Source organism: Triplophysa rosa, linkage group LG17 (assembly GCF_024868665.1).
Source record: "Triplophysa rosa linkage group LG17, Trosa_1v2, whole genome shotgun sequence".
Classification (NCBI taxonomy): Eukaryota; Metazoa; Chordata; class Actinopteri; order Cypriniformes; family Nemacheilidae; genus Triplophysa; species Triplophysa rosa.
The window spans coordinates 12,783,388-12,797,086 of NC_079906.1; the positions used below are offsets into that span (position 1 = coordinate 12,783,388).

The 13,699-nt window shown below is 37.8% G+C and overlaps 1 protein-coding gene across 3 annotated transcripts in view; it reads left to right on the forward strand.

Annotated features, from left to right (window-relative positions):
* tafa3b (TAFA chemokine like family member 3b) overlaps nt 1–13,699 on the forward strand; it is an 84,009-nt gene that overhangs the window by 28,398 nt on the left and 41,912 nt on the right. Inside the window, exon 2 of one of the 3 annotated variants that reach the window (XM_057356341.1) lies at nt 3,659–3,811. The exons of 1 other annotated variant lie outside the window; for it this stretch is intronic. The gene's annotated coding sequence lies outside the window, so the exon portion shown is untranslated. Of the gene's footprint in view, nt 1–3,658; nt 3,812–7,112; nt 7,696–13,699 lie in introns of those variants that run through there. One more of the 3 variants, XM_057356342.1, reaches the window with a different exon arrangement.

The following is a 13,699-nucleotide window of genomic DNA, read 5'->3' on the forward strand; positions in this document are numbered from 1 at the left end:
GATGAGCAAGCTCCATTAGAAACAGAGAGAGAGAGAGAGAGAGAGAGAGAGAGAGAGAGGTCTCATATAAGAGCCCCCTGGTGCACTAGATGTGTTGTTTGAAGAATCAGAAACCATCTACTTTCCTTTCTCTCTCAGTCTATATTTTCCTCCCCCTGTCCACGCACACACACCTTCCAATCACTTCACAGATCTGACAGGTTTCATCAGAGTTTGCTTCTGTTACGGCTGGATAGGCTCTAAGTCTTGTTAGTGAGAGTACACAGCTGTTAGCCTCTCACACATTGTGAGTCAGCAGTGTGTTCTGCTAAAGTTAGCTGTGGTGTCGAGTGTCCCAGCAGGGGGATTTTTGGCTGAGAAAATCAGCATCACCTGGGCTGAGCGGGGCTGTCACTTTAAAACGCTCAAATTTCTTCAAGTATGTATACAGTGTAATCTGTGTAAAGTGACCCTAAACGTTTGGATATTAATGCCACACACAAAATGTGTGATGATTACAATAAATACCAAAATATAAAAAGTGCTCACAAACCTTTGTCTTAATTTATTTATTTTATAATACATTAAAAAAGACACCAGCTGAATTTAATGTTAACATCACGACTGACTGAATACTTGATGAAAAATTCAGTAACACTTTACAATAATTTTCCATTTTGTTAACATTAGTTTACTATATACAAGGTAACATTAAATAACAAGGCACAATATTTCTAATGCATTTATTAATCTGATTTTATTTTAAATACAATTTTAATTTTAACGTTTTCTATATATGCATAAATATACATATATTATACAAGTCAAATGTTGTATCGGTAAACATTTGTTAAAGAATTCTGTCTTCATTTATTCACCCTCATGTCATTTAAAACCTTTATGTGACTGCAAAGCACAAAATCAAATACTTTGGAGTAATATACTGTATATCTGAGTGGTTTTGTGTCCGTACAATGGAAGTCAATGGGGGACATTGTTGTTTGGTTATCTTCGTTCTTCAAAATATCATTTGTGAATTTGCATTTTCGGGTGAACCGTGACAGATGAATAAAGTTAAAAAAAATCTTGCTTATTGTTAGATGATGTTAGCGAACGCATTAACTAATGTGAATGAATGAAACATTAAAGGGTTACTGAAGCAAGTTGGAAAACTGACACACAAAAAACCCATAACATTAGAACAAAAAAATTCTCATTAGAAATAGAAATCTAGTTTCTTTTACAAATGTAGCATTTGACAGCAATTCAGCAATCTGTGATATAAGGTTTATGTTATTGGTGAGCACAGCAGAGTTACATTTCTGCTGTATCGTTTCTTTGAAGTTGGCATTTCTCTTTTTTTTTGCTAATACGTTAGTATTTTGCCAGAAATATTGTAGTTGGCTCAGCCTTTTAATTTCCAAAAAAATAAACAATTTGTAATACTGCAGCATACAGTGACATTCAGAGGTATAGTGTGATTCCAATAGTTTAGGGAGGGCCTGTTTCTGCTCCAACATAACAATGCCAAACTGAGGTCCATAAAGAGTTGTCTAAGTCTAGTGTAGAAGAACTCGAGTGCCCGCGCAAAGCCCCTGAACCTCACTTTACACCGTGGGATGAATTGTAATGTCAAATGAGCTCCAGACCCCATCACCCAACATCACCATGTGACATCACTGATGCTCTTGTGTCTTAATGGATCAAATCGCTGCAGACATGTTCCAGCATGGTGGACAGCGTTCCCAGAAGCGTGCAAGCTGTAATACCAGTTCCATTTTAATCCGGTGTCTACCTACATATGGCCTTAAAGAGGCCCTAACACGCGCGGTTTCTGCCAATCTCATATTAATCTTGAGTACCTATAGAGCAGTATTACATACTTCGTATCATCGAAGAGTATTTAGTTTGATCACATTTATAAAAGATAGATACGGCTGTACGATTATTTCCGAAAGCATACGGCGCGTGCGGGGGGGAGGGGTAGGCTGAACTAAAGCACATGCAAAACACTCAACAAAACACAGACATCCGTTTCACTCACCGCATGCGGTTCATGTCTGGCATCTTTTAGCGCTGGGACGGCTCCATATATCAGTTTCAAGCGATCTCCAAATCCAGCGTTATATCCACGGTTTATATAACATTCGTCACCCAAATGCAGTGAACAAACAAACACCTGAACTTCGCGAACGTATGCTCTCTCTCTCTCTCCTGCACACAAGTGAAAGTGACGTCTGTGCATGCTCCTTCTCCTGCTCTCCTTGCTGCCGCGTGGGCGTGCCGCGTGCTTTTCCGGGAGAATTGTCCAATAAGGAACTAAGAAAAATTGTTACGAAACAGTTTTATATGTTCGAAAAAAACTTTCCGAAACCTGTACGATGGCTGGGGAAGTGTATCGAGCACAGAAATACTACGTAATACGGCCTACTTGTTTGTTGACAAGTTGACCATGTTAAGCATGAGAAGACAGCACGTTTAACATTGTAAAGAAGTCAGAATGCATGACACACCATTGCACCACCCCTTTAAGTCGACTGTACTTATATAGAGCGTAGATATATGTGACCCTGGACCACAAAACCAGTCAACATGGTAATATTTATACAGGTATCAATACATTGTATGGGTTGAAATTATAGAATTTTCTTTTATGCCAAAAATCATTAGGATATTAAGTAAAGATCATGTTCAGTTAAGATATTTTGTAAATTTCCTAACATAAATATCAAAATATATTTTTGTGAGTGGATGCAGCAAAATCGCGAACAAAAATGGCCGTAAACACCCCTAACAAAGTTATTATAGCGGTAAGCCAATAGAGAGCGTTAAAACAACCCTGTTTCTTCTTAGCAACGGCCAGCTACAGTGACTCTGATGAACAAGTTTAAAGGCGATTTTCTCAATATTTCGATCTTTTTGCACCCTCAGATTCCATATTTTTAAATAGTTGTATCTCGGCCAAATATTGCCGTATCCTAACAAACCACCCTATCCCTAACATCAATGGAAAGCTTATTTATTCATTATTTTAGATATTTTAGTATACAGTAAATCCCAATTTTGAATTTACCCTAATGACTGGTTTTATGGTCCATGGTCACATATGGCCTTGTACATAGTTAAATCAAGATGCAAAAAAAGACACTCACAGTCCAGCAGAGAATAAAAGATTAAACATTCCAGCCTTTATTTCAGTCTAAAGATCGGCATGAATAAATGATCCGGTTCAGACACAGACAAAACATGCCGAAATTAATTCAGCCTTATACCCTCTATGACAATCTAATGCCAATTCCTGTTATTCAAACTGGCAGCTGCAGGGGTTGCACAAAAGTCACAATAATTACATAGCCCGAATTATTTTGGAGGGTTGTGAAATGTTTCTGATGTTGCGGTGACTCTCCTCTGTTCTAATGAGACTCTGGAGTCTGGAACCAGAGCGCCACATCTTTCTTGATCTTAGTTTCCCTCCCTTATTAACTTACTCCCATATGATTAAGTGTGTGTGTGGTAGAGTGTGTATCTTGTAGAAGTGTGACAGGAATTGTTTAAGACCTACCCTGGATATGCGTGTGTGTTGTTGTGCGAGTCTTTCAGCTTTTAAAACAGCCACGCCTGTAAAATTAGCATTAAAGGAGATTTTGTCTCATACTCACTTTTTCATTAAATATTACAGCGACGATATTGAGTGCACCATCTCACAAAGCATCCAGCCGCTAATAAAATCCAGCAGCGTTTGGCCGGGTTCTGCGGAGTGGGCTGAGTAATCGCATAAGCACTCTGCAGTCTGATCCAGGCAGGAGGGCAGACGGACCGGGCCGTAACACAGGTAATTACGCAAACCCCGGTGTCAGGGGTTCATAGCAGACGCCCATGGAGAAAGAGGAAGAGAGAGAGAGAGAGAAAGGCAGAATAAAGAGAGTGGTAGAGTCACACCTGGTTCACGCAGCATGCTAATTAAAAGCTAGGGAGTGATATGCGGTCCGTGTGGAGAGCGGAGAGTTTATTGAGTCTGAGCAGTCTTAAAAGCAGGTTTAATATAACTCTGCTCGCTGAGGTGAGAGGTTGCTGAGGTTTTGGCTTTTCTCACTTCTGTTCTTTGCACGCTGACTTGGGTAACGCTGAGGTACGGAGTGTGAAAAGAGGCAGGGAGTTCGGATCGGGCTATGATGTCATCAATAATGCAGGTGAAAGGGACGAGCTTATTTATGTTTTGTTTAATAACGTGATGAGTGTATTAATATGAGGTGTACGGTTGCATGTGTGTTGTGAGTATTCTCATGTGTTCGCTCTGACCTTTTGCACGCTTTTCCTCTGTAGATGTCATTAGAATTTCCTCATTGACTGCTGAGCACATGCAGAGCACATATTTATTGATTCGATAAAGTCTGAATGTGAGCTGAATATTCAGTCATCAGCAGTTCATAAAGGAACAATAGGATAACAGCAAATGCTTGTAGAGTGCCACCCCTTCCAGTGTTTCAAATGTGTTTTGGCCACATTTTTGACTGCAGTAAATGAAAACAAATTTCATTGTCAGAAGACATTTCCATTTGAAATAAAAATGGTCGCCTGCATATTTGGACATAGAAGTTTAGGTAATGGGTGACAATTTTACTCCTAAAGGAACAATTTACCCTAGAATGACATTTTTGCTATAATTTAATCACGCTCATGCCGTCCTAGTTGTAGATGTTAACACATTTGCAGTAATAATAATCCAAATCCTGCTGTTCCTGTTTTTTAACGCAAGTGAATAGAGACCCAGTGACCCTCTCTAAAAAAAAGCGCATATATCCGTCATAAAAGTAATCCACGGTTACATGTCCAGGGGTTAATACATGTATCATGACGTGAAATGATACATTTGTAAGCAAAATATTTGGAGGTAATTTAATCACGTTTGAATGTAAACAAGATTATCACTGTTTTTGCTAAATGAATCTCATCTTGGGGTTGTATGTATTACTTTTATGATGGATACATGTGACCCTGGACCACAAAACCAGTCATAAGTATCATGGGTATATTTGTAGCAATAACCAAGAAAACATTGCATTGGTCAAAATTATAGATTTTTCTTTTATGCCAAAAAACATATTAAGTAAAGATCATGTTCCATGAAGATATTTCCTATACCCTAAATATATTAAAACTGTATTTTTGTGAGTGGATGCAGCAAAATCGCGACGAACTGCTGCCCACTCTTTGGGAATAACACACTCAAGTTTGGCATCTATGTAAAGCTTAGAATTTCTGATTTCACGTTCATCTACTCTCAACATCATAACAGTGGTAAGCCAATAGAGAGCGTTAAAACAAACCTGTTTCTTCTTGGCAACGGCCTCTGATGGATAACTTTAAAGGTGACTTTGTCAATATTTAGATTTTTTGCACACTCAGATTCCAGATTTTCAAATAGTTGTATCTCGGCCAAATATTTGCCTATTCTGACAAACAATACATAGAAGGAAAGCTCGTATTCAGCTTTCATATGGTGTATAAATCTCAATTTCGAAAAATTGACCCTTATGACTGGTTTTGTGGCCAAGAGTCACATATGCGCTTTTTGGAGCTTCAAAAACGGAGTCTCTATCCATTGCCAATACCAAGCTGGGAAGTAGCCAGGATATTATTTTTCGATATAACTCCGATTCTAAAAGAAGGTATACACATGGGAACGCTTGAGTAAAATATAGGCTAGCTTAATTTTTTGGGCGAACTGTTCCTTTATATCATTTTGGGCATCTAGTCATGGTGTTTGGTGAAGAAATATGAAGAAAAGCCAGTCAGTGAAGAAAAGCCTGCCTCGCATAAATAGTTGGAGTTCTATTTTGGTTAGCATGCTATCTCAAAAGGTAACTGACTAGGCAGACAGTGAATCAGCTCATTAGGTATTGAAACAGAGCTGTATTGTTTCCTACTTTCCAAACAGTGAAAAATGAGTCCACTTCATTTCTATAGCTCATTAGAGATTCATTCCAAAACATGCCAGCCAGTCACAAACCTCAAAGTCCCTTCAGACAAGTTAACTCTGCATTTAGCAGCTCCTCACCCAGATGTCATGACCTGCTGGTTCTTATGAAATAGCACATACAGACTCACACCAAACCATATGTTATAAATATATGTGCTTTCATGTACGATTCTGATGAATTCCAACAAGATTGCTTTTTAATCTGGCACTTCATCTTTAGTGTATTGTGTGTGTATGTGTGGATATTCATCATTTTAATATCACAGAGGCTTTGTGCTAATTTACTCATCTCTGCCGACTGAGATGATTTCGGGTCAGAATATAAACTTCCCTTGTTCCTTTATTAATGTTTATTTATGTTTAGGAACTGCACATAATGTACTGAATGCACATGGTTGTGTGGAAAGGTTGAGTAGGTTATACTTTAGGAAACCTAGAAACAATAGGGAATTTTATTGCAAGAAATGTCATGGAGTATTTTTATATTGGATATTCATATTTATTGCATGCACGGTAGTTACACTTTATTTCTGAGGGCTCATTCTGATCTCATTTGAAATCTGAAGATGTCTGAACACAAATAAAACAACTTAAAGGGATGGTTCACGCAAAAATGAAAATTATTTCATCATTTACTCACCCTCATGTCATTGCAAATCTGTATGACTTTCTTTCTTCTGCAGAACATAAAAGAAGATATTTTGAAGAATGTCGGTTCCCCAGCAACATTGAGGCCCATTGACTTCCATTGAGTGGACACGAAACCATCAAAACATTTCTCAAAATACCTTCTTTTGAATTCCACAGATAAAAGATTCATATACACAGGGCTTAAAGTTTTCCGGCGTTTGACTGCGGAAAAAAAGATTTACATTTAAAAATATTACATTTAAAAAGCTTATTGATATCAGTTCGAGTTCATAAGTTCGCCTACCAATGGTATGAGAGGAACACGGCTATCACTCTCAACCAAAAAACATTACTAGCCAATCAAAATTAAAATGGGGCGGGTCTTGGTTGCCGGAGTGGAGACGTCACCTTGGAGAGTACGTTTAACCAGAGGTGGGTAGTAACGCGCTACATTTACTTCGTTACATTTATATGAGTAACATTTTGTAAAATATGTACTTTTTAAGTAAAATTAAAAGTGTGTACTTTTACTCTTACTTGAGTAAATTTCTAATAGAAAATCTGTACTTTTACTTCGTTACATAACTTACATTGCGTGACGTTCCTTCATTTTAAAATATGCTTTTTAAAACGCGTTGTTTATTTCAAGGTTGTCGTCTCTTTTTACGCATTCCCGAGTGATCGATTCTTTTGAGTCGATTCTTTTGAAAGCATTAATTGAACAATGGGCAAAACCATTTGAATAGGCTAATGAATCAGTTCAAATGATTTGTTCAGTTCGCAGCACGATATGAATCATCTGAAGCAGGATTACTCACTCCTCGTAGCGCGAAACTTAAGAACACGCAGAACACAAAGAGCGTTGGATGAAGTGGATATTAATCTATATCTATACAATCAAAACTGCAAATGTGTCATATTGTTTGCCAGCAATGATAAATGCCCGACATATGCGCGCACCCGCGCGACCTGTTCGTCAGACACAGCAACATGCGCGTTACCTGTCAGACACAGAGACGTGGGCTTGCAGAAATATACATTTGAAGAACAGAAGGAAGAAAACTTGTTGATGGGCGTGTGGTTCACTGTTTACTGTTTGTTTACAAGTAAGAGCGTTTCACAACACACGTGACACAACACGAGAAAACATGAGCTTTGTTCAAAAATGTGTATTTCATTTAAGAGAGCACTGCAGATGTTCTAGATCATCTTAGGAAATGCTCTGAGTTTAGTTCATGCTTTAGTTTGACATGGTCTATTATTCTAAATAACTACATTGACATCAGGACTAGATGAAATTTACAGAAATGCTTGTCTCTTCTGTGTTTGTCTATTCTTTAGTCTCTCTAGTATATTGCAAAGATATCTGCTTATGATAATTAAAAATATTGATTAAAATGTAATATTAAAATATTGGCGTTAATATAAATTTTATGTAGTAGGCCTATATAATCAGATACAAAGTAACTAAGTAACTAGCTACTTGAGTAGTTTTTTCATTGCATACTTATTTACTTTTACTCAAGTAAATTTTAAAATAGTGACTTTTACTTTTACTTGAGTAACAATTTCTAATATTAGTAATATTAAAATATTGGCGTTAATATTAATTTTATGTAGTAGGCCTATATAATCAGATACAAAGTAACTAAGTAACTAGCTACTTGAGTAGTTTTTTCATTGCATACTTTTTTACTTTTACTCAAGTAAATTTTAAAATAGTGACTTTTACTTTTACTTGAGTAACAATTTCTCTAGTTACTTGTACTTTTACTTGAGTAAAGATTTTGGCTACTCTACCCACCTCTGCGTTTAACAAGCGAACATTTGGCAAAATCGAGAGTAAGTTTATAAAGCCTAAGCGGGGGGCAGATTTTAAGTCCATTATGACAAATATGACATGCACAAATTGGAGACTGTGACATAAAGATAGATAACTTTGTGTTTTTTCGGCAAATCATCTAATCAGACCTCCGCTTCTGTGCGTCACACACACGCGCTCATGCGCACGCGCTACCTGCGATAGAGATATCAAGGATCGATTTCTAAAGCGCCTAAATCGTTTTCAAACTTTTTCACAGCTTATTGCACCTATCTTACAGAGTTAAGTCATAAACATGGTCGTTTTTGTCTGAAGTGAGCGTAAAAGGTGAGAAAGAAAACGGATGTTAATACATTAGTGACAGCAGCCTAATATTCCTGCTATTCTATGTGGTTGATATCACTCAAACAAATGAAAAGAGAAGCACTCACTGCTGACTCCGTAACCTTTGTATCTTTAATAGGAATTTATATAGTTTTCATTTCACAGTTTGTAGTGCAAAATTTGCCAATAGGAGTTTAAAAATGGAAAATAAATCTGCCTCCACTAATCATTATAAAAAAGGTCATCACTTTTGCTTTTTTGAGGGCTCATTTATGCTAACCTGCTTTGACCAACTGTGATCTCATTACTATGTTTTGTGGATGTGACTTGTGCCATATCATCACCATGAATACCTATGAAACTAATAATTAAATTACTACTGGAGCACAAAATTGTTTAGTAGAGTACAGAATTCATCATAGATCTGGTCACTTTATTTTGCTCTCAAAATGCCACCCTCGATAGGCCAAAAAATGTGAGTCTTATTTGTTTAGGTTAAGTAGGATTTTTATTATGATGAATTTGGTTGAATTTGGTATGTTAAGCTATGTTTTTATATACCATAATTATGGCTTTGTGGGTTATAATTATGCCCCCACTTCTTTCGAGTCATTCTGTGATCCAAACACATACCATCAAAGTTTAAGAAACGTCTGTCTGAGAAGCTCAAAAAAGGCATGTTACTAGTTAGTTTCAAGGGAAAAATGTTTAAATAATGTTCTTTTTTGTTTGACAAATGACCCTGCGTATGTGTCTACCCTCGCAACCCTGCAAAAAGAAAGTTCAGGCTCAGGATTATTTTTGCTTTAACCCCTGTAAACAGGTTTTCAATGACATGAAGGTAAATACTTTGGGTGAATCTCTTTAAATCTATTTCTCTTTTATCTAACCATATCTAGTTATCCCAAACAACTGGATAATTCTTGGAAATGAATTGGTCAAAATGTATGAAAACCAGAAGGTGGATTTTTCTATACTGCATCTCTTTACTGTGTGAGAGAAGTAAGAACTCATTCCGTTTCATGGCCTTACGTTGCACTTTTAGCTGCATCTGAGTGTTTTAGTGCTGATGCAGAGCTTATTAGCAGGAAACAAAAGCACAGACTTCTGAACTTGTGCTTGTCAAGGGAAACAGCTCATGAAATCCTCCTGAGGAGCGTTGTAGTCTGTGGGTTGGAGAGAGAGATAACACACACTGAATAGTCTTTCAAGTATTAACAGGTGTCAGATTATTGATGTACTGCCTCTTATTATGAGAAAAGATAAAAAAGGGCCTAACGATGTGCAATTAATTCTCATTCGGTTTATTAATTACAAGCAATATTTAGAAAAGTTATTACTGTAATTCTGTCCAATAACTTGTATTCTTTCATTAGATTGACACATCATCTCTGCTCTCTTTTAGTCTCGTCTCATCTCTAGTCACGTCTTGTCTCTTCTAGTTACTTCTCATCTCGTCTCTTCTCGTCTCCCCTCTTCTCTGCGAAAGTTGGAATGGTCTTCCTTTGGGATGCTCCTTTCTATTCTCAATAATTTATAACTGCATGCAGTATTTTTTTCCTCTCCAGAAACAGACACTGAGCTGCTCCGTAATAAATGATTCAGGCCGCATGCACCTAGACCACACAGCCTCTCATTAACTTTTAAAACTACCCAGAGTTCTGCGTTGTTGCTTTTTGGTTCTTAAAAACCTCAATTTTAGGTTTTGTTCTTGAACTGCAGCTTTTAAAGGAGACATCAGATGAAAACCCCACTTTTTCTGTTTAAGTGCTATAATCGGTCCCCGCTCCGATTGTGACATCCAAAGTGGATTTTATTATAATGTTACCGCCCCTTAATCTACACAGTTCCACCCACCGCGCTCCGCCATTGTTGTTTTCACAAGCGACAGCGGTGTACGTGACGCCATGGCTAAAGTTCATGGACAACATGCAATGTAGTCGCTGCACAGAGTCCTAACCTCGGAAGAGACAGGAGTGGATTTATTTTATTTTTAGTGGAAATCCATCAGAAACCATAAGTAAAAACCTGCTTGTTTGCACGAATCACTTCAAACCGGAGTGCTTTTTCAACCTGGGACAGTACAAGCAGGATAAGTTTCAAAGTTGTTCCTCAAGATGAATTGAGATCCGTTAGCATATGGTAGCGAAGGGAGCTAAGTCAGTCACAGGCTAAATAGAACATTCAAAGCCAGTGTTAAACTTACTGTATATATGTGCAGATGGACACTTGGAGTTTAGCTGTATGAATGTTAATACATTATGTGCGTTAATATGATTAGCTGCGGCAAGCTGTTTGTTTTGCTAATGAACAGGGTCGAACACTGCGGTTAGTTTCGTTTTAAGCATCTCAAATAATTCGTGTTTAGGCTGAAAAATCTGTCACAGCAAACTAGCTCTCACGTTGTGTGTGTAACGTTATAACTTGTCAATGACAAGCGCTAAAATCCATGTAATTCCGCTGAGATCTTCGGTGGATTCCGTGGATTTTAGGTCCGGACGAATGATTTGAGACGTTTAAGACGAAACTAACCGCAAAGGAATTCAGGAAATATCATTTAGCTAAGCCATTGCCACTACACGCGTGTTGTGTTGACACGCCGGACAGAAGGGGGGTGGGGTTCGATGTAACTCATTATCATTTAAAGAGACATGCACCAAAACGGGTTGCTGTAAGTATAGCTGTTTTTGACGAGGTAAGAAGGGTTTTGTTTACACGGCCATTGAGTGTTTTTAAGCAAAATATGTTCCAGACATTTCATGAAGACCCTAATAAATCATACCAACTTGTTGAAAGTGCTCGTCTGAGGAGACCTTTAAGTTTACTTGCTTCAGTTAAGCAGCACAGCAGAGTTTCTGAGGCTCATGTGTCTTTGGTGATATTAAAGCCCCCAGGAACCGGATGTGGCGATCATTGCAGTTTTCTGATGTATTTCAGAGTGAAACAGAATATCGAATAAGGAAAAACTGTGGGTATGGCTTGTGTGAGGAGTTACAGTTTTTCTCGATTGCTTAAACAGATTCTTGAAATTATGCCTCGTATTCTCAAAACAGTAAACACAAATCCATAACATCTCACCCAATTCCCCAAACATCCTATTTTCAGGTCAAAATTAAGCTCTCTTCACAAAACCATTCAACCTTGCTGAAAAACCAAACTTTTCCCCCAGATATGACACACAAGCCCTCAAAAACACCCACACTACAACATACTGTAGTCTGAGACACTGGTGAGATCGATTCAAAACACTGTTACTAAAATCTCTTAGTGGGATTAAAGAATAATTTGACAGCGTGTTTATTAAAATATACAACATAAAAGAGTAAAAAAATGCAATCATTTCCTTGCAATTTCAAAGCAAATGCTTTCAAATGAACACACCCATGAACCAATTGGTTAAACACACACTGGTGCTTACAGTTTTTCTCGATTGCTTGAAAACATTTCTTGAAATTATGCCTCGTATTCTCTAAACAGTAAACACAAATACATAAAATCTCACCCAATTCCCCAAACATCCTATTTTCAGGTCAAAATGAAGCTATCTTCTCAAAACCATTCAAACTTGCTGAAAAACCAAACTTTTCCCCCAGATATGACACACAAGCCCTCAAAATCACCCACACTGCAACATAGTCATAGACACTGGTGAGATAAATTCAAAACACTGTTATTAAAATCTCTTTGTGGGACTTAAGAATAATTTGACAGATTAGTGTTTATTAGAATATACAACATAAAAGAGTGCACATAGAGCAAAGTACAAGAATGAGCTTTAGGAAAAAATAAAATAAAACATTAAACTACTGTAAAGTAGATGAAGATGATCTTGCAAGACAAGAGAAGTTCAAAAACCAAAGAAAAATATAAACTGGTCATGCAACACAATACGGTACACAACTGCACCTGGCATTTAGCAGATGCTTTTATCCAAAGCGACTGAATGAGAACATGGTTAAACCTTTGCAAATTGAGGCTGTTTGTGTGTGGGGATTGTACAAGTTGGTGTATTGTTCTGAGAATGTGTTTATAGTTGTCAGAAAATGGTGAATTGTTTCATGAATTGTGTGTTAGCAATCGAGAAAAACTATAACGGATGTTGTGAATGTCCGTCTAACTGATGTCATCAAAAAAGGACAGCCACTAGAGGGCGGAGGTGCATTTTCAGTTTTTGATTGAAGTTTTTTACTTTAAGTCATAAAGCTTTAGTGCATATTTAATCTGAAGCTTCTCTAAGTGGCTACCAAATGAAGCAAGACAACCAGAAACAGGAGCAAATGATAAGTAAGATAGTCCTAAATAGATTCATCATTATTGATGGAGAATTCCTCTAGGTATTTCGACCTGTGCCAAGCCACAGACTGAGTTCAAAGTAGCACTCGGTCAATCCTATTTGAATATCCACGGGACTCGGTTCGAACAGTGGATTTAAAGTGGATTAGAGCCTGTTTTGTGGTAGGCTAAGGGGTTTCTGAGTAAACCTGATATCGGTGGTCTCCCCCAACCTCATCCTCTTCACGCTGATTGTTTTTCAAAGACTTCCACGTCGCGCTATTTGCATTTCAGATATTTCTTAAATTCCCGAGCGTGTCCCAGAGCCAATCCTGCTCGAGCTGCTTCGGCTCAAAGTGTTGGAGGGACTTTTCTCTCACTGTAAATCCTGAAAGATGAATATAAAGCCGCAGATGCACTGTGCTGCTTCGCTTTGATCTTGTTTTATACCTTTTTTATCCGGCACAGTCTTCATTTGTGTAAAACTCACAGTGGGTCTCAGAACATCAGCGCAAAGCTGCGCCGCATCAGTGAAGATGCTCGCTCGCTCATAAACACACACACATGCACACTTGCACAGTGACTTTTGAGTTAAAACGCTGTTTTCTTTATACTGCGTTTAGTTTGGAAACCGCATAGAGTAAGGTATAAGAGTACAGAGTAAGGTGGAATCGTACTTGTACTGTATCTTA